At 34.4% G+C, this 26,668-nt stretch overlaps 1 long non-coding RNA gene across 2 annotated transcripts in view; it reads right to left on the bottom strand.

Annotated features, from left to right (window-relative positions):
- LOC111098608 overlaps positions 1-26,668 on the bottom strand; it is a 231,158-nt gene that overhangs the window by 38,969 nt on the left and 165,521 nt on the right. The window contains exon 7 of one of the 2 annotated variants that reach the window (XR_005368979.1): positions 24,794-24,915. The exons of the other annotated variant lie outside the window; for it this stretch is intronic. This is a non-coding gene — a long non-coding RNA (uncharacterized LOC111098608). The remainder of the gene's footprint in view (positions 1-24,793; positions 24,916-26,668) is intronic. 2 annotated transcript variants of the gene reach the window in all.

The raw sequence follows: 26,668 nt of genomic DNA, 5'->3' as shown, positions 1-26,668 counted from the left end.
AACTGTTATAATGTATCCTTTTTCCTTAATTTGGCTTTATCTTAATGTTAGTTAAAAGTGGTCTGTGAATATCAAAGACTTGTGACTAGTTTTTTTTTTTTCCATTTTGAATCCACTAGGAATTATAACAGAATGTATTCTATATAAAGAATACACTACTTAGTATTGTTTTAAAATTGGAATAGCTTAAGCCTTAACATACTGAACACACATTATTATTGACTTTGTATTAATTGGATTAATTGAACGCAATTTTTATAGCCTGCTGCTGCTCTTATGTTGTATTCAACATACTTTCTTCTTTGCCTGATATTCTTGTACCAATAACTATGAAAAGGTGTTTGGAAAAGACATAAGATAGAATAGAATTCAGGAAAGATGTTTGCAAGAAGGAAAAAGATTCAAAACTATCAATATGAGAGAAGTAGAGTCTTTGATTTTCCACTCCACCCATCTCCTGCATATTCCTTATTAATGAATGTGAATATCAACACTACTACTGATGAATTGAAAGGAATGGAAAAATCCTCCAGGTAGAAATTATTTCCCCTAGATCTTGAACTCTGCAATTTCACCACAAATTATAGCTAAGGCTCTAGAGGAAAATATTACCCTAGAGATTTTTTTCCCTCACTTTCTGTATATAGGGAAGTAGCTATTAACTATGAGACTATATTAGTAAGAAAAATCAATCCGACATTTCTTTCTTATAGATATATCCAACATTATACCATTTTCAGATCTGTAAACATATTCATCTGATTAATGTGTTACTAATCAAATGAAAAATCAGCATGAGAGAACACAGCTGTAATAAGGATTTAGAAAATTCATCTAAATGGAAATTTGGTTTGTGGATCTAGATACACTTTTTGATTGCTCATTATATAAGTATTGCAAAAAGACATTTTTTGTCTTCATTTTTCTACAAACTTCAAAAGTTTTGCAAAAGTAATTCCTAAGCCCCAAAGCAAATAATACGCATTCAAAACTTCAAATATTAAATTCCTTTGAAAACAAAACAAAACAAACCACTTTGTCCCAAAGCATTGTTGATCCTAAGAGTTAAATTTATTGTTACCCTAATGAGAATTTGCAGGTATTTAACTCAAACACCTTGGGTAATAAGACAAGTTTACAACTGGTTAAAAGTATGGAAAATGCTATTGGTAATCTATTCTGAATTAATTATTTAAAATGAGATGTTGAAAAGGAATGGAAAAATGTGACTGAAATTAGCTTTGGAATAGATTTACTAGTACATTTTCAGTGGGATAACCAGTGTTATGGGATATTAAATTATAGTTACAGGGATGATAGCAATATTATCTGGAAGCTTTAAGAATGAGTTAAACCATAAGATTTGCATTTTTCTTTATATAGCTTTCATTAAAATTTTGGTGTCATATGTTGATAAATCAATAGGTTTATCAATATCAATACTGAATTTCGGTTCAGTAGCTTAAAAATATTAACACAAATGTCAGACTGCACAGAATCTAGGTTCTATATCAAAAAAATAAAACATTTTACTGCAACTTTGTGAAATTGCTAGAATTTTGATCCTAATATCAAATGAGAAAAAATAGCTAAATTTTACACTAAGTAGCTTAGAAAAATGGATTCATTTCTATCATTTAGTTAATAAAACCGTTTAAGAGTGTAGCATGAAACAGCAAGAGTGAGCTAAACAGTCTCTGACAGAACAATTTGGACCTTCCTTGCTTGGTCTTTATGGTTTCCTAGACTGATGATTATCTGTCAACTCTGTGACAGAACGACTGGAGGAGGTTACAAAATAAAATAAACAAGCAAACAATTAAAAAAAAAGAAAAAGAAAAAGAAAACAAAAGCCAGAATCAGGTGACAAGAACCCTATCTTCAAAGATTTATTCTATTTGAGCTGATGTGAAATGCAGACATCAATACGTTTCTAAGTTCCCAGGTGATTCTGTTGTGCATTTATTTCCAGGTATCCTTGTGGATCTCAAGGCATATAATTATATTACCTAATATATATGAAATATTAGCTTTCACTTTAAATTTTTTATCTTACTACTTTCTCTTTGTTTTGTCTAATATATAAAAATTAAATTATGGTATTTGGCAACTTCACCTTTCTGCTGACTATGATGAAGATGTTTCTCATGTTTTGCCATCAACTATTAGGCGGGAGTATGAATTTTATGATATTATTATCAATTTCGCTTGCTTTTATTGTTCTTTAATGCATTTTAAATAGAACAATGATGGGACTGATTTCTTACTGTTGTTTACATCAAGTAGTGTACAACTATTTCACAAAATTCTTTAATGATAGTTAGAACCCAATAATATTTGTACCAAATAATGTATTCAATCTATTCCATGTCATTTGAAATTCAAATAATATATTATTATAGAGAAACATGTATGACCTTGTTAATCTTCAAATTAATTCTTACCAATGGATATTATAATTTCATAATATTTTATTTGTCTCTCCTCACTAGTGTATGAAAAATCAGTACTTCCTTTCCATGAACATGTTTTTTTTAAGATTTTTTATTTATTTATTCACAAGAGACACACACACAGAGAAAGAGAGAGAGAGAGAGAGACAGGCAGAGGCAGAAGCAGCCCCCCCAGAAAAAATTGAAAAAAAAAGAAGCAGGCTCCATGCAGGGAGTCCTATGTGGGACTTGATCCCAGATCTCCAGGATCACGCCCTGGGCTGAAGGTGGCGGTAAACCGCTGAGCCACCCATGCTGCCCTGAACATGTTTTTAAATAAGGTAAATCAATGCTTCTTCTGGTAACCTATTCCAGATTATTTTAATTATGTATAAAAAAGTCAACATATAGCATTAAAATGTTCAGAGATTAATATAATAATGAGTAATCCACAAATAAATTTACACACTTTAAAAATACCTTACATATTGAATAATTACATTCTTCAAACTTTAGTGTACATTCATTATGCACATACATGTTAGTACAAACATGTAAACAAGTAAATTAGAAGTAGTAGAGGAGGTCAGGGAACTAAGACTCCTAGTAGTATGTAAAATAAACATTTTAACTACTAAAATGTACTAATCAGCTTCCTATTTCAGCTCCAATACGTAAAGAGCCTAGGATTTTCCATTTCCATCCTTAACACTAAGGAAACAGTTTAACAAACTGAAAAGCCATGACTTGTCTTGAACTCATCAGAAAATTGTAGCTGCTAGGTGTACTGCCTCTCCAAAATGTGTGTGTGTTCATCTGGGTTCTTGTCAGATGTAGCAAAAGCAGCTCTTACAGGGAAATTATATCATAAAATGCATATATTACAGAAGAATAAAGATCTAAAATAAAAAATTGAAACCTCTAATTTAGGAAACTGGAGAAAGAAGGGCAACAGACATTTAAAAGAGCAGAAAAAAATTAGAGCAAAAGTCAATGAAATTGAAAAGAGGAAAACAATAGAGAAAATATGAAAACAAAAGTTTATTCGTTGATAAGATCCATAAATGCACAAAATCATGACTTTTGTGTAATAATCTAAAATCCTAAGTATGCATACAATTTCTGGCATTCGATTTTCCCTGATCCTGAATTTATTTATTTAAAAATTGCCATGTCACTTTTGTTAAATTTTTAAAAGAATTTTTCATAGGTGTAATTTATATACAGTAAAGCTTATAGATCCCAAAAATGTAGTTCTATAAGGTTTACAACTAATCTTTGACAAAGCAGGAAAGAATATCCAATGGAAAAAAAGACAGTCTCTTCAATGAATGGTGTTTGGAAAACTGGTCAGCAACAGACAGAAGAATGAAACTTGACCACTATCTTACACCATTCACCAAAATAAATTCAAAATGGATGAAAGACAGAAACCATCAAAACCCTAGAGGAGAACAGGCAGCAACCTCTATGACCTTGGCCGCAGTGACTTCTTACTAGACACGTCACTAGAGGCAAGGGAAACAAAAGCAAAAATGATCTAATGGGACTTCATCAAGAAAAAACTTCTGCAGAGTGAAAAAAAATGATCAGTAAAACTAAAAGCCAGTCAACAGAATGGGAGAAGATATTTGCAATGACATATCTGATAAAAGGTTAGTATCCAAAATCTATAAAGAACTTGTCAAGTTTAATCCCTCCAAAATAAATAATCCAGTTAAGAAATGGGCAGAAGACATGAAGACAGTTTTCCAAAGACATCCAGATGGCCAACAGACACATGAAAAGATGCTCAACATCACTCACCACCAGGGAAATGCAAATCAAAACCACAATGAGATCTCACCCCACACCAGTCAGAATGGCTAAAATGAACAACACAGGAAACAACAGATTTTGACGAGGATGTGGAGGAAGGGGAGTCATCTTGCACTGTTGGTGGGAATGCAAAACGGTGCAGCCATTCTGGAAAATAGTATGGAGGTTCTTCAAAAAGTTGAAAATAGAGCTACCCTGTGGCCCAGCAATGCCACTATTGGATATTTACCCAAAGAAGACAAAAATATAGATCTGAAGCGACACATGCACCCTGATGTTTATAGCAGCATTATCAACAAGAGCCAAGCTGTGGAAAGAGCTCAAGTGTCCATCGACGAATGAAAGGATAAAAAAGAGGTGGTGTACACACACACGCACACACACCACACACAGTGGAATATTATTCAACAATCAGAAATAATTAAATCTTGCCATCTGCAATGATGTGGATGGAGGTAGAATGTATTGTGCTAAGCAAAATAAGTCAGTTAGAGAATGACAAATACCACATGATTTCACTCATATATGGAATTTAAGAAGCAAAACAGACAAACATATGAGAGGGAGGAAAAAGAGATAAAAACAAACTATAAGAGATTCTTAACTACAGAGAACAAACTGAGGGATGATAGAGGGAGGTGGGTGTGGGATGGGCTAAATGGGTGATGGGTATTAAAGAGGCCACTTGTGACGAGCACTGGGTGTTGTATGTAAGTGAAGGATCACTAAATTCTACCTTAAAATACCTTAAAACTGCCCTTCCCAAGAAAGACAGATGTATAAACTTTAAAATATATTAAAATACATTGCTCTCTCTTATTCCACCAAGTTTCTTACCATCCAACAAGTTTGCTTTTCAGTCAACCCTCCTTCCAAGAGATAAACACTATTCTGATTTCTATCACCGTTAGCCTTACCTGTTTCTGAACTTTACAGAAATGAAATCCTACTAGCCAATGTTATACTCTTGACTGTGAACCTGTAGGGCAGGACGGTTCAATGGTCATAGACTTAAATATTCAGTATTTTATATCTACCCAATTCATCGATATAGATTGTAGTCCCAAAGGAGTATCTGTAGGTTTCCTTTGACAAACCTATTTCAAATATGATGGAAATATAAATGGAAAAGGAAAATCATGATAACCTTGAAGATGAAGAACAAAGTTTAGGTTCCTATTGCAAAATGTAAATACTTATTATAGAGGTATACTATGAATTGTTAAAATGGTTTAGGGAGAAAAAAAAATTGATAAAACAAAATACTCCAGAATTAGATGCACATGTAGATGGACCCTTGATTTATCACTGAGATGACACTGCAGAGAAGCAGGACATGGTCTTGTATCCATTGCATATCCATATACAAAATAATTAATATGTGTTCTTACCTCATACCATAAACAGTGGAATGCACATATTAAGGATGAAACCATATAAAGTCTATAAAATGCCTGTAAGATAACATAAAAGAATGCTTTCATGACCTCGTAGTACCCAAAGTTTTCTAAAACCAGACACAAGAATCAATAACCTTACAAGAAAAAATAGCTAAAAAGGACTACATTAAAATTTGGAACTCATGGTCAAAAGACACCATCAAAGAGATTGAGAAATAAAACCACATATTGGAAAAAAAGGACATTTGAAATACATAAAACCAACAAAAGATTAATATCCAGAGTATGTATAAGTAACTTTAGCAAACGAACTTGAAAAAAAGGCAAATTATAGAAAAAGGATATTCAAATTTCAACAAGCCATATGAAGAAGGATATAGGTCATTCCCTATGAGGGATGTTAAATTGAAACTTCAGTGTCATATCTCAGCATATGCCCCGAATGGCTAAAACTGAAAATAAAGGTAATACAAATGATATTGTAAAGTAATTTGACTCCTTATAAACTTCTCATAGGTGGGTATATGACTGATTCATTTTGGAAAACTGTTTGACACTATCTACTGAAGCTGATCATAATCATAATCTAAAACTAATTATAAATTAATCGTAATAAATTAATTATAAATCATAAATATAAAAGCTAGTAATTCTTCTCTCCAGAGAATGAATAAACATGTGCATTAAATATTCACAAGAGTATTTATTTCATCCATATGTCTCATAGTCTCAAACTGGAAACAATCTAAAATGTCTATCAATATTACAGCAGTGAAAATGAACAACATTCTGCTACTATGGTAACTGAAAAAAATCCACAATCACAATGTCTGTCACTCGAAAAAAAATCGAGGAGAAATATACTGTATTACTCTATTTAAATACGTTCAAAAACAGATAAATTTTTTCTATGGATATGTATTGTCCCTAAATTCAGTCACTTTTGTCCTATTCTATATTAAAATATTCCTGAAACACATTTTCCTTTAATTAATTTTAAGTTTTGAATAATTATTATACTTAAAACATCAATATTAATAAAAAATCCACCTTTACTCTCCATAATAAAAAGTAATAGTAAAGACATGGATTTTAAAGCATAAAAATAAAAGTTAAATTTGAATAATCTGAAATATTCAAATAAAATTCACTCCTAAAATTAATTTCTTACTAGGAGAAATAAATTTTTTATCAGTTCATAATAATGCAACATACAGCTTGATGTTCCTTTAATTCTATAAAATCCAAGAAATCACAACATATACCCATACCACAAATACAACATCAAGAGGGGCATGATTTATTTAAATCTCTTGTAATAGTGGGGAAATTTGAAAATGATTTCAAGAGGACTTCTGAAGTTTACTCAGAATTCGTTTTTCCTTTAAAAATGTTATTTGGTAAAGTACAAATAATTGAGAGAGAAACCACTCATTATTGGATTTAGTTTGGAAAAACACATGTGAAGGCTTGTATCCAATCACTGCATCTTGCTTCATAATAAAAAAGAAAAGATTTCAGTGAATATTTCAGATGAGCTTAGTCTGATTATTCATATAATGAAAGTAGTCAGTTTGTTGATTGGTTGACTGGAGCAAGGAAGGGATTTTCATCTAAGGACCTAGAGCCACCGTGTTTGAAGTACATCATCAAGAGTTAGCATTTATTAGCTCAGTACTGAGAGAAATTGGCCACCACGATCTTATAAGATTGGCCCTATCACTATTTGCACTTTAGAATGGATACAGAAGAAACTGAAAAAAAAAAAATTGTCTAAGAGCACAGCTATTTGGTAGTAGATTCAAGATATCATCTGATCCAATCCAACCCCAACATTGAATTTTTAACTCTACAATCTGCTGCCCCCACCCTCATGAGCTGATTCAGAAACAGTCATTACAGATCCACCTCAGTTTCTTTAGGGCATAAACCAAAGAGAATTTCAGAAAGCCAATGTCTAACTACTGGCGAAAACCAGTATTTAAGAGAAATTGTGTTAGTATTATATCGTATTAGTAACAATTGTAAAAGTAACAACGGTTTACATGTATTTCTAACTTGACCCTGTGAAAGTCCTAGAAGAGAGAAACAATTATCCCTATTTTACCCGTGAGGAATCTAAGTTGCAGAGTCATTAAGCAATTTGCCCCAGATCTGGGATTCAAGTCCAAAGTCTACCTCTTAATCATTGTGCCATATTAATCACATATATTCATCACTGTGCCCCCACGCCATTATCCCTGGAGCAGAAGAGGAGGATATAAAAATGAAGAATAATAGATAATAAAGTAGAATAGAATAAGAAGTAAAGCAATCCTGAATAGGAAGGTTTGGAAAGCTCCTGGGAGAATGTAGAACTAGGCTGGATCTTTAAGCAAATGTGGGGCATCAGCAGATAGACGTGGCAGGGAAACAGATTGGGAAGGTAAGACGTAGCAGGAGCCCAAGTGGGGCCCGAAGAACTTAGAAATGAGGTGACTAGGTCACGTATTAAATAGAAAGATGGAGTAGGAGTTTGTGAGCTAAAGGCAGGCAGATTCAGGTCAATGAAAGGTCATATAGTTAAATGAAGGATTTGGAATTTATGTACACTGTTGTATAAAGATAAAAAGAATCAAATAATAAGATTTGGGTTTTAGAAATTTAGTTCTAATGATGGTGGCAATATGTTCTAGTTCGGCCCTAGCCATCTTTTTTATACTTATTATCCTAGGAAAATTGTGAATAGCACCTCCTGTTCCTTTAAAAGATTCCTGGTTGGGAAAAATATATTTTGTTGTCACCCTAACTTGGACAAACATTGTGTATCAGATTGGAAAAATAAAAATTTGGCATCATCACATATTGGTTAGTGTTCTAAGGTTTTTTTTTTTTTAAGATTTATTTATTTATGATAGACATGGGGGGGGGGGCAGAGGGAGAAGCAGGCTCCATGCAGGGAGCCTGACATGGGACTCGATCCCAGGACTCCAGGATCGCACCCTGGGCCAAAGGCAGGTGCTAAACCGCTGAGCCACCTGGGGATCCCCCTGTTCTAAGTTTTTAAACCTGGATGGATAGTTTGAAGGGTAGCTCACAGAGCTTATTAAAATATATATATTTAATAAAAAATAATATGAGACCTCTGTACGTGCCCCAGGGAAATGTGGTAATTGTACACAAGAAAGCATGTACAAAGATATTAAATGTCTCCTAGAAAAAAAAATAAAAAGAGACAATTGCCAATAAATGAATGGCTATATAAAATACAGTGTGCATTTATTATGAGTTATAAAACAGTTAAAAAGACAAAAAGGCAGGCCTATTGGTTCTGGTATAGAAAGCAAATAAAAAAAAAGAAAGCAAATAAAACAATAATAATATTAATTTAAATCAGTGGTAATTAATGTAAATCAATAGTGAAGGTATTCTCTATTAATATAAATGACTAGAGACACCGGGGTGGCTCAGGGTGTGATCCTGGGATCCGGGATCGAGTCCCACATCGGCCTCCCTTCAGGGAGCCAGCTTCTCCCTCTGCCTGTGTCTCTGCCTCTCTCTGTGTGCCTCTCATGAATAAATAAAATCCTTAAAAATATATATATATAAATGACTAGTAAAAGGACTGAAGGGAAATCTACAACTCTTTAAAGAAAGGATTGGATTAAAGTTTATGAAAAAAATTAACAAGGTGTCCATTCTATAACAATTTAAGAGAAAGTAAATTCCAGTTGTGGCTTTATTCATTAAAAAAAATAGGCAGATTTAAGAAATTGCATCATTAGAATTAACAAGTTTTGGAATGTTATTTATATAGAAACTAAAGGAGTAGGTAAGCTCAGAGAAGTCTCCCAATGTTGAACTTTTATAACTGGAATATTTTCATTTTGAAAATATTGATGGCATCAGTAAATTAAATGATATATAAGACACTTTAACTTTTTACAACTTTCACTGAGGCCCTAATGAACCTGCCATGTAGAAATAATTAACAGCAGTTGATCCTGCCTCTCTCTTCACCCCTTGAGACCTGAGTTTATTCGTATGGTATTGGGTATAACGACCACGTTGTATTATGGCCATGTTCCGTTTTCCTCACTAGCCTATGAGCCTGAAAATTTTGTTCAATTTTCCAGTTTCACAACTTTTTCAAAATCCGAGCCAATTCTGTACCCATTATTATATTTCACATTACCTGTGACTATAAGTGCAATGTCAGCTTTCCCTATGACTCTTTAATATTTTAGCCACCTGTAAGTATACCTATTTACTTTACGTCTACGTAACACTATGATATTATATGGATGTGATAGAATTTATAAGACTGGATTATGATATATGATCGCATTTTTCTTCCTTACCAATCACTGAGCTGGGGTGGGAATGGGTCTTACTTGACTGTGAATCAAATAGTACCTGGTGTATAACAGATGGAAAAGAATGTTGGTTGAACTAAAATGCAGAGGCATCATTTTAGGAATACTGAAATATTTGATGAAAAGGCTCATAGAAATATTATTTTTCACATTGTCTGTACCCCTGAAGTTCACTTAACAGTTTTGTATTAAGACACTATACAATGTTTATTAGATATATTTTATACAAATAGCCTCTCCTAAGCCTGTTAGAAAATAAATTTCACAGCTATAATGTTAGTTTTTAGAATTGCTTATCAGGCAAGAAGTTATATTGGTAAATCAAGCAGAATGAAACTATATAGAAAATCCAAATCCATTTCTTTATATTGTCCCTTAAAAATATAAGGATATCCTGTACTTAAGTTTATAGCAAATGAGCTCATTTAACTTCATCAGTTCATTCATTTTGTGGATTTTATGACTTTTTATATCCAGAATATTGTTTTTATCATACCTAGCTCTATTTGGGGGCAGTCCTATTCATTCTGTGTAACTAAACATTTGAATATGTGACTTGTAAAAAAAGTCAACCTAAGGTCCCAGCACATATTGGTGGAAGAATCTACGGGCTTAAGTTCACTTTAAAAGAAAAGGGATGACTCTTACCTATTCTTTGCCTTTTAATTTGTTAGGGGGTAGGTTAGTAAACTGATTTTAATTATCCTACTATGAACACAGTAACGAGCAGTTTCTAAGTTTGTGCATAACAAAAGTGATTAAAATAGTGTAGTTCATTTTATACTTTTTAATTTGTGGGTTTTTGTTTTGTTTTGTTTTGTTTTTTTAGTTTCACCATGCCTTACATTGAGTTTCCAATCCACTGGCTTAAAATAAAACTTTATTAAAGAAAAAAAAATCAATTCACATTAGTGTTCATTTTAAGAAAGCAGCAATAATGAAAACCTGTATCAATTTCCCATTATGGTTTAGAGTAACTAGTGACATAACCGGATATAAAAAAAAAAAGTGACACTTCAACTTGGAACTTTAATTAAGCACTTTATTTTAAAGGAGAAACCATATTTTTTCCACTTCTTGGGATATTCTACAGTGTTAATTATTTATTCTGCACAGGACACTGCATGCTAAATAAACATCTGGAAAAATACTTATGGGAGTTGAAAAGGGAACATTATATATTATCTCAATTGAACTATAAAACACAAAGTACTTTGAATAAAAGGATTTTAAAACTGAATCCAATTTGTCACCAGAAAAATGTAACCTCATGAAATGTAATATTAGTGTCAAAGATCTGAATCTTTTCTACAAAGAGGAAAATAAAAGCCTACTACAATCTCACCTATATTGATATAATAATGAAAATCAATTTATACTGAAGTTGGCCTTTGCAGTATATTATATATGCCAGAAGTATTCTAACTATATTCAAACATATTAATAAGGAGTCTGAACTTCTACCCTTTTGTCAGCCAGGAGAGACAGACAAATCCACATGTTAAACGGCACTTTTGAGTGTGCAGACATATATGACACATGAAGGTGTAGGGAAACGGCTTGCTGAGAAACTGGCCTAAGAAGGTAGAAATATGGGGCACCTGGTGGCTCAGTGGGTGAGCATGTGCCTTCGGCTCAGGTCATGATCCCAGGGTTCCCTGCATGGAGCCTGCTTCTTCCTCTGTCTCTGTCTCTGTCTCTCTCTCTCGGTGTCTCTCAGGAATAAATAAAATCTTAAAAAAAAAAAAAAAAAGAAGGTAAAAATATTGAGGCATACCTTGCAAACCAATCATCTAATATTCTCTGAGTAAGGATATATCTGCGCTGATACTGAAAACGTGTAAGAATTAGCACAGATAATTCTTTATAAAATATTTTAAATGGAAGCACAGAGATAGATAGCCTTAGTTGTTTCGAACATAATGCAAGCCTGATTATAAAAGGCACATGATGCAGCAAAAATTTGGTTTCATCGACTCAGAGATGGCTCATCTCTGTCCCAGAGTCCTCTGCAGCAATTATGTCCTATATGGAATGTACATCAAGTAAAAGGCTACAACTACTCTTTTAAGTTCTGTATTCTTTTTTTTTTTAATTTTTTATTTATTTATGATAGTCACACAGAGAGAGAGACGCAGCGACATAGGCAGAGGGAGAAGCAGTCTCCTTGCACCGGGAACCTGAGGTGGGATTCGATGCGGGGTCTCCAGGATCAAGACTTGGGCCAAAGGCAGGCGCCAAACCGCTGCGCCACCCAGGGATCCCTAAGTTCTGTATTCTTAACTAAATAAATTAGAAATATATCTATAGTGTGTGTGTGTGTGTGTGTGTGTGTGTAAAGTCTTTATCCTCAGTAACCTGTGAACAGCCCATAATAATGAAGATCAAAGCCAGTATACTCATTCAAACAGATGCATAGCGAACAAAAACAAAACTGCAATGACAAGTATAACACAATCTTTACTTAGTTATCCTTACGAGTTTCAACTAAGTCAAAATAATAGGGCAAAATAAGCCTATCAAGACAAAGCATACCAAGTTTCCTTTGCATAAGCTATTCCCCTTACTCTGATAGCATCTTTAAAATACTTTCAGTTTATTAATTTTGATATTCCTATCCTGAGCATCTCCTACTATTCTCACAATGTGTCTGTATGAGACCTTCAAACACCTGAAGCCAAAAATAACACATTTAAGAAAAATCATATTTAAAAATTCCCCAATCATTGTCACAGGTCCCATCAACCTAAAAACAGTGTAAGCATTTAAATAGCCAACAGTCTACAGATATTTTGGGGACTGAGATGCAGGGCTCCTGGGAGGGTATCTGTGGAGGCAAAGGGGAGTGGGAGATAAAGCTGAAACCATGACGAAAGACATGATTTCCAGGAGATCTTCATAATACATCTCCTACATGTCATTGACTTTTGAGTTGATATCATCATATTCACATGAGACTGTGACTGTTAATTTACACATGATTGTGCCTCTCCACACACATGCAAGCCCAGTTTCAAATGTATGTTCTCTGCCAAATCAAGAAATGCAGTAAAACATATAGGAGAAAAAAAATTAATCATTTTATACCCTGTAAAAAATAAATAAATAATAAATAAATAAATAAATATATAAATAAATAAATAGCTGACAGTAATGTCCCATGAAATTAGAAAAAAAATAAATGAGTTAACAAGCAAAAAGAGTCATATTTAATTCCTTTTTAAAAAATATTTATTTATTTATTTATTTGTTTATTTATTATTATTTTTTTTATCTTATTTTTTTAAATTTATTTGAGAGAGAGAGCACAAGCAGGAGGGGCAGAGGGAGAAGGAAAAAAAATCTCAAGCAGAGTGCATGCTGACCATGCATGGAGCCCAGTGCAGTGCTCAATCTGAGGTGAAACCAAGAGTCACACACCTAACGGACTGTGCCATCCCGGCACCCTCGTATTTTTAACTCTTGCCCTAGTTTGTATCTCAAGAGAAATCAGGTGAGAAAAAAACCAAATTTATACAGTCTGTATATAGTAAGGGAACAGTGTCATCTCATTTATACAGTCAAATATATAAATATTTTTTTTGATACGTGAATGTATTCCTGGAATTTCTGCCATTCACTCATTCATTCATTCATTCTTTTATAAATTCAGTTAGCCAACATGGAGTACATACTTAGTTTCTGATGGTAGTGTTCAGTAATTCATCAGTAGCGTGTAACACCCAGTGCTCATGAGGTGATGTACCCTCTTTACCACCCATCACTCAATTACCCCATCTCCCCACCCACTTTGCTTCCAGCCACCCTCAGTCTCTTTCCTATATTTAGTAGTCTCTTGTGGTTATTCTAAATGTCATTTTTGTTGATCTCTTAAACTTCCAAAATTACGTGGACTACGTTTTCTGCATAAAAGCTGGCCTACAAAAAAACAAAAACAAAAACAAAAACAAAACAAAACAAAAAAAGCTGGCCTACAGAATTAGAGTTTTAGAAATCAAAATAAAGGGATCATAAAAGACCATTTTGTATTAACTTGTTTTGTTTTACAGATAAAGAGAAAAGCTAAACGACAAGGTTACTTCATTTTAACGTCATTACTTATAATTTCCTGATACTGAATATGTACTCAACTTTCTAATTAATGTGTCAAAAACATTAACAGCATCATCAAGTCCTACTTGCATGGAAAATATTTTATTCTTGCATATCCTTCTAGTTACACCCTGTCTCTGCACTTCTATTTATAGCCTCAGCTTTTTGAAAACGGTCTACACTTAATTGCTCAACATCCTTATGTACCACTTAAAACTGTCACAAGGGGTAGCCTTCATCCTACGTGGAGATGACTAGAGCTCCTAAGTTTCAAAAGCTGATTGTGCAAACTCACAAAATTTGTGCTAAAATATGCAGAGAAAGTCCCTGGTAGGTTTCTCCCATGCTTGGAGGGACCAAGTGGTGATTAACCACAAACCACAGGAGATCTCAGAGTATGTGCAATACAGGCTGTTGAATACAGGGTTGAAAGATGCAGACTTCTGGTGCAGTCTCTGTGTTTCAATAGTGAGTAGCAACCGTAGAATCAACCAAGTGGGCTCAATTCTTAGCCCAAGTTTTTAGGCTATTTTGAAAATTATCACAATTCTAAGTTTGTACTTAGGCAAGTAGACAGCAATCCCAAAAATATGTGAATTGGCAGCCACAACAATGATCCAATAACTATAGTGAAACAGACTTTTCCCTTAGGTCTTAAGATGTGCCTTGGGTAAACACTTGAGGCCTTTGTTCCCACTTCCCCACAGCAGCTCTTCAGGTAGGTCATGGTCTCCAAGAACCTTGTCACTAATTACAATGGATAATTCTCAGCATACAGTCTTATTTAAATCCTCTATAGTTGCTGACATTTATTACAACATCCTTCTTGAACTCCCCCCCCCCCCCCGGACACACACATTTTGACATTACTGACATACTGATTCAAAAATATTGCAATACATACATTCTTGATATTATATTTAATGTATAATATTCATGTCATGAAAAGAGACCTCTCCTTGTCATCAGCATCATAATCGCTATTATAGGTATTAATGTAGGTTATAGTTTTAGCATTATTTATAAATGCTCTGAGAATTTCCTTTATCCCAGGCATTTCATTAACACCTAAATAATAGGGGATCTCTGGGGGGCTCAGCGATGGCATGCCTGCCCTTGGCCCAGGGCATGATTCTGGAGACCCAGGATCAAGTCCCACATCAGGCTCCCTGCATGGAGCCTGCTTCTCCCTCTGCCTGTGTCTCTGCCTCTCTCTCTCTCTCTCTTTGTGTCTCTCATGAATAAATAAAAAAATATTTTTAAAAAGCCACCTAAATAATAATGTATACATCAAATCCTCACCACACGATATAGTAACCATGAGGTAGTCAGACTATACCCCACATCCAAACACAACTAGGCCCAGCTTATAATCTTCACATCTCTTAATTATGCCATTTTAAAAAAAATCATTATCATTTTTTTAAGTAGGCTCCACACTCAATGTGGGGCTTGAACTCATGACCCTGAGATTAAGAGATCACGATCTACTGACTCGAGCCAGCCAGATGCCCCTACTTATGCCACTTTTCTTTACATCCTTTTTAATACTACTACTGGTTGAAGTCCTTAACATGACACACATATTACAAACTTCTCCTACCTGGTTCTCTGCCTCCAGCCTTATCCTTCTCATAATTTATTCTCTATAATGCTATAAGACGGGTATCACTTTAAAAATAAAATATAATAATATACTACCATCTCTCTAATACTATACTATGATACTCCAATACTATGATAACATTAAAATATTTCATCCGTCCAAATGTCTTACAGATTCAGTCCAAAGCTCTCTTCGCATGGCATTCTTAATCTAGACAATGGGAAATGAAAACCTAAAAGGTTGACTTAAGTTCTTTATTTCAAGTTGTTTATGACATGGTGCTGCTAATGTTTTAAAAGAATTACATGTGCTAATGTACAATTCAAAACAGAGACCAAACCTGAAAACCTCCTGAGCAGGCAAAAACATTTAGGCCACATAAGCAAAACTCAATTTAGCTTATTCTGCAAAACGAATAAAACTTAATTTGGGCCACTTCTTGTAAACACCTCTGATAATCATAAATGGACCTTAAGGGGTTCTTGAAAAATGGCTTGAGGTAAACACCTTTAACCAATTCCTGATCACTAAACAAACAAAAATCCTATAACCAATCACTGTAAAGAATAAATGGCCTCCACATTTTCACTATTACATCTTACAACACTATATCTCAGAGCCTCATTTGTTTCTCAGTTTGAGAGCTCCTTGTTGTTTTCACAATAAATTCTTACTAAATAGTATTTTACTGATCTGGGAGTTTTAATTTTGCTATTTTTAGTTTTTGTGTGTGTGTGTGTGTGAAAGACTTTACTTCTTTTTTTTCTTTTTTTTAACAGTTTTTTTTTTTTTAAGGATTTTATTTATTTATTCATGAGAGACACACAGAGAGAGAGAGAGGCAGAGACAGGCAGAGGGAGAAGCAGGCTCCCTATGGGGAGCCCGACCTGGGACTTGATCCCGGGACTCCAGGATCACACCCTGGACTGAAGGCAAACGCTCAACCACTGAGCCTCCTGGGCTACTCTAAAGACTTTATTCACATCAAATATATTCCAAACTAAGTTATCAGTTGACTCTGGCTGAAATCCAAATTTGACAACGTGATAAGGGTTTTGAAGTTTCTTAAAATATTCTTATCAAACCGGGATGCCTCCAACTAGTCTCTTTAATGCACTCATAAACAGTGGGGGTTGAGGGTGGGAATAGGTCTGGTATCATCCATAATTCCAAAGATGATAACTATCAAAGTAAACAAACTGAAAGAACAAATGAAAAGAAGTGTTTTTTCCTCATGGGACTAGACTCTTGTAAAGTTATTTTGCCTGAAAAAGTTTAAATTCTTTCTGAATTTGGACTTTCTAAATCCACGTTCTTAATTGAGTGCCATGACGTCATATTTCAAACCCAACAGGGAAGTGAATACAGTCCCAATAATCCACGGGAATCATCAATTCCCTTACATTTACTTAAACACTGAATTCCTGCACCTGCCACTCAGATATGCAGAGCAGGACAACTTTCTGCTTAATTTAGCACAGAGACTGGCAGCCAGAATCACAGAAAAATGAATCTTATACAAATACTTATATAAAATATATATAAAATCAATGGGAAAAAAAAGAAGTCTAAAGAATTAGGAGAGGTTTTATTTTACTTTTTTTTTCACCTTAATTAAATATAGCAGGGGTAAAAAAAAATCTGCGTTGAAGAGTTTTGAAAGAATGTGGGCAGAGGGGATGAGCACTGGGTGTTATTCTATATGTTGGCAAATTGAACACCAATAAAAAATAAATTCATAAAAAAATAAAAATAAATAAAAAAGAATGTGGGCAAATTTTCTTTAATAAATATAATTCACTTAAATAGATAACTTTGATCTATTATGTGCACTGTCCTTTGCTTCAACATGTACATTTGAAAATGTTTACATTATAGTCCTTACACTCAGCATAAAACCTAGAATCATGGTTTAAAATGCAAGTCATTAAAATAATGAGCAGAGAAGACAGGATGAGAGATGTGTGCACATGCACACAAGGGAGCAGTCACATCTAGTTTGAAGAACACAAACTCACAGTCATATATATTTCAGGTTTTTCTTCTAATTTCACCATTTCCAAAAATAGCAGCTTTCCTTCCTGCCTAGAGGTTCCTTCCTTAATACAGATTTTCACTACAGGCTGCATTTGGCATCTTGGGATGGTGATGCTTAGGCTATCTAATAAACAGACTCGATGGCTCCTTCCCTAGAGAGCTGTATAGATGCAGTGGTTTTTCACCATGTCAAGAAAACTCTCGTTGCTGACTCTTCCTATAGAAGAAAACCAGCCTGAGCAGCAGTACTATCTAGTTGGAAAGAATTCTGGCTTAGACCTGGAGACTTGATTTCCAAACTCGTCCCCTCTTGAGGCTCATAAATTCCAGCCCTATCATCCTCTCCCTGTCTTCAGGATTGGATCTCCCCCTCAGGTTTCTGTCTCTCCTTAAAATGAAAATATTGGCACATGGTACAAAACTCTCCTTTCCATAGAATATTTTATTGTCAAAAACCACCTATGACATCTTAAATTTATTTGTTTCGCTTTGTCTTCACCTCTAGTATACAAGCCCCATAAGGACAGAGCCATTGCTTGATATACTACTATACCCATGATTACCATGTATTAGTTTGGTGCCCAATAAACCATTTTTGAATAAATAAATATAGAAAGTCTCATGTTCTTAGCCAAGACATCTACTTCACCTTAGGCATCCATTCCCAAGACTATGCCCTGGACCTTCCAACTGGAGGAATCATTATATCCTAGGTATCTAAACACCAATATTCACTCAATACCCATTCAACTGATATTTACCAGTCTTGCCTGCCCTGTGCAAGTACAATTTTAGGGATGAAATAATAAATACAGAGTGTTCTTGCCTCGTGCACGTATATTCTAATAAGGGAGACCAACAAAAAGCAAATAAATACACAGTCTAATTTCATGAACTGGAATTATACTATGAATGAATACAAAACAAATAAAATACAATGAAGAGATTTTATTATGCTATGAAGAAAACTCAAGCAGGGAAAGGGGATAGGGCATGATGGAAAGGCGACTATTTTAAAAGTGGAAGTGGTCAGAGAAAGCCTCCTACAGGTGACTTTGGTCAGAGACTAAAGTAAGCAATAAGTCACTTACAGGTCTTAAAAACTAAAAAAGAAAAAAAAAATACTAGCATTCCAAGTAGAGAAAAGAATAAGGGTAAAGTCTTGAAGTAGGAACAAATTTGGAATGCTGAAGGTTCAGGAGGGAGGCCAATGTGACTGGAATGGAGTGGACAAGTGCCACAGCGGTAGAAGATGAGGCGGAGATGGGCAGAGAAGTGCAGGATACCAAGATTATTATGAATGTAGAAAAAAAAAAAAAGGCTCCTGCCTTGCTCAGATTTGGTGAGAAACCAAGTAAAGACAAGGATACCAATTTGAATCCGTGTGGGACTGGGGAAGAATCTGACAATATAATGTTTTTATGTCTATACAGTACTCACTAAAATGGAAAAGATGTATAGGAGTAAATATTAAAAGAGTTTCTCATAGAAACTCTCATATTTTTTCTCACAGGAAAGAAAAAAAGGAGGTTGTAATGGGTTTCTGTTGTGCAAAGAAAACAAAGAAAATATTCCCCCATTTACCATACCTCACTTTTTACTATCAACTACTGGGAATACCTTTGACTTGATGTCATAGTTGATCTGCAATAAATTGTGGGTGCTCTGCTCCCAGGTCTCCAAAGTCAGGAGTTGCATGGGTGCTTATGGGTCTCCATCAGTTTGGGTGGCAAAGTGGAACCTCAACCTGTGTAATTTGTCTTCAGAAACTCTTCCCATTAAGATTCCTAAATCTGTCCCCTAATGATGCTTAGGGCATTTGTTTTTACCCATGTTAATTCTAACAGTAAGTTTTATTAGATCTTTTAGGTATAGTTTAAGGTTAAATAACAATTCTCCCTATATTTATATATAAGATTATTCTTATTCCTCTTTGCTATTTTAATTGCATAGCCAGCCCAGTTTGCCAATCCTAAACATAACCCTAATCCCAAAAAAGTAAAGGTCTTCTATTCAAATTAACATCTCTATGCCCAATCGTAAATAATTATCTGAGACCTGAAGATAGCTTAGATTGTGGACTGTGATCAGCCAGCCTGGGACTTCAAATTGCTGCTCTTGGTGACTCAGGAAGATCTTAGGAAAAATCTTTTACTGAAAAAGCAGTAAGATGACTCAAAAGAAACTCTGCTGGGATACTTTATTCTTCAGATAATGTCAGTCCTTGTAAAGAAAGCTAATGAAGAAAAATCATGGTTCCTAATGAAAATAATATGCAAGTGATTGGTTTGTTCTGGTGAAAAATGCATGAAATTTGAAAACTTACCACAACTTTAAAATGAAAGATGAACCTCCTCCACATAAATTAATTAAACTAAATAAAAACTGGATTTTAGAAATTGATGTGTAAATGTTGCCTATTCATAAGCAATTTATCCACTCTAAGAAGATTAATCTGCTATAGTTACAACTTGGCAGTTCAACACTAATTGAGAACCAAGAAGCTTAGGCTACTGTCCAAACAAGGACAAAACTCATTTTTAAAGATATTCAAATTATAACTAAATGATATGCTTAAAATCAGAAAAATTTCACATCAAAAATAACTTAACAGTTGCTTGAATATAGTGATATTTTAAGCTTTAAGAAATCTATTTCTCCATTGAATTTACCATATATTTCTTTACTAAGGAAATGCATCTCTCATCATTATTCAAACATACTTTGCCTGCAGCAACTTTGATTTATTAATTGAATGCGAAAACAAAAATTATAGAGTCTAATATATTATAAATGTTTTAACACAAAAATATACTGCACTTGCACATATTGATAACCCTAGTGTAGGCAGTATGACGTAACCCACCTCATGTAACCCTAACCATCTATAATAGAATCAACTGGAGTTCTAGTTAAAAATTCAGATAATGGAATTATTCTTTAGATTTTCATTCTTTGTCAAAAAAATGGGGATAATAATAATTTATGAGGTTTTGTAATAATTATATGAGAAAAATCCATGTAAATCCCTTAGCACAGTGTCTGATAATTAGTTACTATTATGTTGTACTGGGACTAGAAATACATGATGTACTGGGACAGGAAATATACCCTCCCATTCATAACTAAATTATAAGAATCACAGGTAATGAATAGTATGTATTTATCCTGTTCTCTTTACCAAAAGAATCTTGTCTAGGATTATCAGCTGGGATGCATCTAGTCTTTATCTGTAATATGAGCTGCCGGTCGAATTATTTAACAGAGAACCTTACAATAAGAACAAAATATTAGAACTTCATTTAAATAGTATACAGGGAACCATATGAAGACTTAAGCATGATTGTATTATCATAATTTATAAGTAAACATTTTAAACATGCATAAAATATTGATAAAATGGGCTTTAAAAAAGCTCACAACTTTTATCAAAATGTAGTATTAAGAGAATGAAAATACCAGCCATAGAATTGGGTAAGGAGGAAAGATAGATAGGTGATAGGTACAGAGATAGATACATAGACACAGAGATGCATGCGTATACCCATATAGACATACAAGAGGGCTCTCACATGGAGCAGTGTATAACAGTGTGTTCTAGGAAGCATGATTAATGTCATCCTTTGTAACCAAGGCCAAAAATGTAAAGATAGTCACATGGATATATAGATACAGATATAGATATAGATAATTTCTAAAGATTTGTATCTGAAAAACATTTTCTTAAAAAAAATTATTAAGATGATGCTAACAGATTTTTATTTTTATTTATTTATTTTTTTGCTAACGGATTTTTAAAAATTATCTGAGTTGATTTCTATCATAGCATTAGTCCATTTCTATGCTCCATATTATCCTTGAATTTTACCTTAATGTTGTGAAATTCACGAACAACTAATTTTGGAAAAGTTTGAGACTCATCAACATATGCCTTGGCTCACATTTAAAATTTTAATGAAATATATATTGTCTGAATTCTTAAGGGGTATTTCTTTTATACACTAAATTTAAAAATGCCCATGAACTACTCCCATTGTTTGTAGGTCCATGAAGCACACCCTACAATTTCAGACTAACGTCTCTCAATCTTGGTGCATGTTATAGTGGTGAAATTGGTTTTAAATCCTGATACGTTTACTGGAAAGAACTACATTCAAAATAAATGTGGTGTACCAAAGCAAGCTCAAGCCCAACTATATTTACAAGAATTTCACTTCAAATATAATGATATGGATAGGTTGAAAGTAAAAAGATTTTATTTTTATTTTTTTATTTTTTAAAATTTTATTTATTTATTCATGAGAGACACAGAGAGAGAAAGGCAGAGACATAGGGAGAGGGAGAAGCAGGCTCCCTGCGGGGAACCTGATGTGGGACTCGATCCCGGGACTCCAGGATCACGCCCTGAGCTGAAGGCAGATGCTCAACTGCTGAGCCACCCCAGCGTCCCATCAAAAGATTTTAAAAAGTACACCATACAAAAATGGTTTTTAAAAAAAGAAAAGAAAGCATAAGTGGCTAAGTTAATATCAGAAAAAAAAAGGCTTCAGAACAAAGATAATTATCAAGAACCAAGAGAAATAATAAGGATATAACTACAAATTCTTTATCTATTAAAAGGTAAATAGGGGAATACTACCAGTAATTCTATGCATGTAAGTTAGAAAAGGTAGGGAAAGTGGCCTAATTCCTTCAAAACATAGGCTACCAAACCTCCTTCAACATGTAATAGATTAACTGAATAGTCTCATAAGTATTAAAGAAATTTAATCTGAACTGTAAAAGCTTTTAAGAAAGAAATCCTTAGGCCCAGATGGTTTCAATGGATAATTTGTAGACTAACCTTCAAGCACTTTTTGGCTGTTCAGTCTCTATAAAAGTCGAGCGTATCATTACAAGTCAGCAATTCCACTCCCATTCTTAACATAAATATATGTGGAATATATATATATATATATATATATATATATATATTCCATATAAAAAATATCTACCAATTATCTTAGTAGTTGTATTTACAAAAATTAAAATCCTCAGGAAGAACTTCAGAGCTCAGTCTTCTCAGCTTCCTTTAGAACAGCTACACTCCCTTGCCCCAAACATGCATACACACAAAGTGATCCCTCAGGCTTCTTTTAAAATCCTATACCTGCTTAACAGAATTTTAAAACCTGTGCTACTAGGTGCCTTGATGAAATCAACTTTCAATCTGTGTTAACTTTCAGAAATGTTTCTGTGTGCCTTGTTTTCAAAATATCCTTCCTTAATGAACTAGAATTAATACAGGTTCTATATAAGCATAATTCTGTTCCTGGATTCTTATTTTCCCCATTAAATTGCATTATAAAATTTCAAATTTATTTATATTTCTGAAACAAAACTGAGTTCCTCCCAAAGGAGTAAGACTTTAAAATTCTTAAGACCAAGCAGCTTTCTGAAAAACTTAAAAAAGATAACATAATCAATACTTAAAATAATACTGTGGTTCTTACAGTCAGAATTATCTTTCCTACGTAGGCTGTGTGGCAGATGGTTTATTGTTCTCCAAAATCCATTATAGATTTCTCCCTCAGTAAAAGAGTTCTAACTCTCTGTCTGCCCAGATAGAGAGAACAGTTCCCAACCTCCTTGGAAAGTAGTTAATAGACACATATTGTGAGTAATTCTGGGTCACTCTATGAAAATGGAACTGGTTTTCTTGGATTTAAACTCTTAATTCCTTATATGCGGCCTGAATATCATTGAGACAGTAACTCAGCTTGGATCGTGCAATGGGAACCACAAGAAAGGCTGAGTGAAAAAAAAAAAAAATTAAAGAAGTCAATGCCCACGGGTGATTCTGTGGGGTAGCACCACCCCACCAACCTGACCCGTTCACATCTAGAAGGAAGGGGGAAGGAAATATTTGCTTTTAGTCATTATATTTTGCGTCTCTTTGTTGTAGCCACTTAGTTTACACTGTAGTGTGGGCTGTACACCCAAATTTGGCTAATGACTATGTGTGCACAATAGCCAAACTGTGGAAGGAGCCTCGGTGTCCATCGACAGATGATGGATAAAGAAGATGTGGTCTATGTGTACAATGGAATATTCCTCAGCCATTAGAAACAACAAATACTCACCACTTGCTTCGACGTGGATGGACCTGGAGGGGATTATGTTGAGTGAAACAAGTCAATCAGAGAAGGACAAACATTATATGGTTTCACTCATATGGGGAATATAAGAGACAGTGAAAGGGATTATAGGGGAAAGAGGAGAAAATGAGTAGGAAATAACAGAGAGGGAGACAGAACATAAGAGACTCCTAACTCTGGGAAACGAACAAGGGGTGGTGGAAAGGGAGGTGGGTGCGGGGTTGGGGTGACTGGGTGATGGGCACTGAGGAGGGCACCTGATGATATGAGCACTGGGTATTATGCTATATGTTGGCAAACCGAATTCCAATAAAAAATATACAAAAAAAATGACAAATGTGATAAGTACATACGAGATAATTGCAGTAAAAGCTTTTAATGAAGTAATTTGACCCAGTTAAGGAGGCAGGGAAGGTTTAACTGGGGAAATGGTTATTAAGTTGAGATTTGAATGATGAGTAAGAGATGGTTGGATAAGAAAAAAGAGAAGACCATTTATTTTAATGGAAATAGTGTGTTCATATGTCTAAATACAGGAATGCAATTTATGACTGGAGCAGAAGGTAGGAGCTACCCCATTCTAGTTTCTTTTTTTTTTTTTAAGATTTTATTTATTTATACATGAGAGACACAGAGAGAGAGAGAGTAGAGACACAGGCAGAGGGAGAAGCAGGCTCCATGCAGGGGGCCCAAGGTGGGATTCGATCCTGGGTCTCCAGGATCACACCCTAGGCTGAAGTCAGGTGCTAAACCGTTGAGCCACCCAGGGATCCCCTCCATTCTAGTTTCTTACAAGTGAGTTTGTGGTTTATTCCAGGCCTTTCTCTGTCCCTGATTCTCTTAAATGCCAGAGGAGGTGGAATACCTTTATCTAATTAGAAAAATTTTAACAATAAATTAGTCATATTCAACTTACATCCTCTCTTCTCCTTTTTGATAGTGAATCTGCCATCAAGGTCCAGAATTTTTCACCATCACCCCAATCCCTAATCCTTTTCAGGAAGGTGCTCCAGGTAGTGACTTCAGCTTTACTTGTGGCTTGGAAGGAAAGACGATTGGCTTATTTTTGAGGTTTATTTAAAAGGTTCATTTGCCTTGTCATACCAAGCTTAGATTTTATCCCTCACCTTAGATTGTATTAGAATAAGTTGGGTGGTTCAGTCAGTTGAACGTCTAATTCTTGGTTTTGGCTGAGATCATGATCTCAGTGTCCTAAGACTAAGCCAGGCATCAGCTTTGTGTTTAGCACAAACTCTGCTTGAGATTCTTGCCTCTCCCTCTTTCTCTGACCCTTTTCTTTCTCTCTCTCTCTTTCAAATAATAAATAAAAAAGTAAAATCTTTAAAAAATAAGTTGATATTTTAAAATCTTTTGTCTTATTTCTCATTTTTTAAAAGAATCTAGAGGCTCAGCCAATTAAGTTTAGTTGTACTATGACCAAAAGATTAGAACTTCCAAGTTTCTTTCTCAGTTATGCAGTCTACTGTGTGTCCACATGGCACTCCAGAGAAGCTATCTTCTATGTTTTGATATTATTTCAGGCTGCTTTGATTTTGTGGCATTCCATATGAATAGGTGCTTTAGCTATTGCCCTGCACAGAGAAGGAGTACGCAGATAATAATTCACAACTCTTAAATACTTCCACTCAGAAAATGGATATGTCATTTCAAGTTTACATTTCATTGGCCAACACAAATCCTATGGCCATGATCATCTCCAACAAACATGTTCTCCAAAAGAGAATAAAATCAGCTACTTCAATGAGCCCTAGTGATACCTTCTATAATCTTCCCTTTCAGATGACTTTTGCCTAGTGAAATTTAATATAAGCAGCCTAAGGCAAAACTTAAATCAAAAAGTCTACCCTAAGTATATCTCTGCCAAATCCTAAGTCTATATCATATATCTCTGTGTTAATATTCTAGCATTTTACCATCTCATTCCATTCATCACAAAAAGTTAGAAGGCAGAAGCAAAGTTTCACTGTTGCTCTTTTTTCTCCAGTGCTCAGAATAGGAGATCTTCTTAGGAGTTTAAGAAATGTGGGGATACACAGTTTCAAAGAGGATTGTCTAGGCCTATCATACTAAATACTGCAGGAAACATGTGATTATTTAAAAGTGTCTCAATATTAATTCATGGTTTCATTAAGTCTTTTCAGTGACCCAATCTTCAGGATTTTCATGCAAAAAATATTCCTAATATTTTAATCTGTACAGCCCATCCCTTCCTGTTTTAAAGTTGCAATGAAATTGTGAAGGTTGGCATGACAGTGACAGGGAAAGGGCATAAATTAATACCAAGCTCTCTGTGAAGGCCAATGATGGCTAATGCCTGTTGGGTTTATTTTGAGTAGCAAGGCAAAATGAGCAAAATTATAAAAGTATCTATCTCCAGAAATCTAATTTAAAATATATTTGGCATTAATATAAAATGTTACTCATATATTTATAAAGTTTCTAATATCATTAACTAAATTATGTTAATTATATAATAGCTGTGGTAAATAAAATTTTCCTCCAAACCACCTTAGTATTTATAGATATTTTTAAAAGTTATTAAAATATTCATATATTAAACCCATCGGTGTCATAGGGTGTCTATTAAGACCCTGAGCAATGATATGTGCTAGGCGAAAGACAAAGATGAATCAGTGGTGACGTTTGTTTCTAAAGAGCTAAAATTGGGATCCCTGGGTGGCGCAGCAGTTTAGCGCCTGCCTTTGGCCCAGGGCACGATCCTGGAGACCCGGGATCGAATCCCATGTGGGCTCCCAGTGCATGGAGCCTG

This window comes from Canis lupus, chromosome 13, assembly GCF_011100685.1.
Source record: "Canis lupus familiaris isolate Mischka breed German Shepherd chromosome 13, alternate assembly UU_Cfam_GSD_1.0, whole genome shotgun sequence".
Classification (NCBI taxonomy): Eukaryota; Metazoa; Chordata; class Mammalia; order Carnivora; family Canidae; genus Canis; species Canis lupus.
The sequence above is the reverse complement of the archived record's forward strand: the minus strand, read 5'-3'. Positions and strand labels throughout refer to the sequence as shown.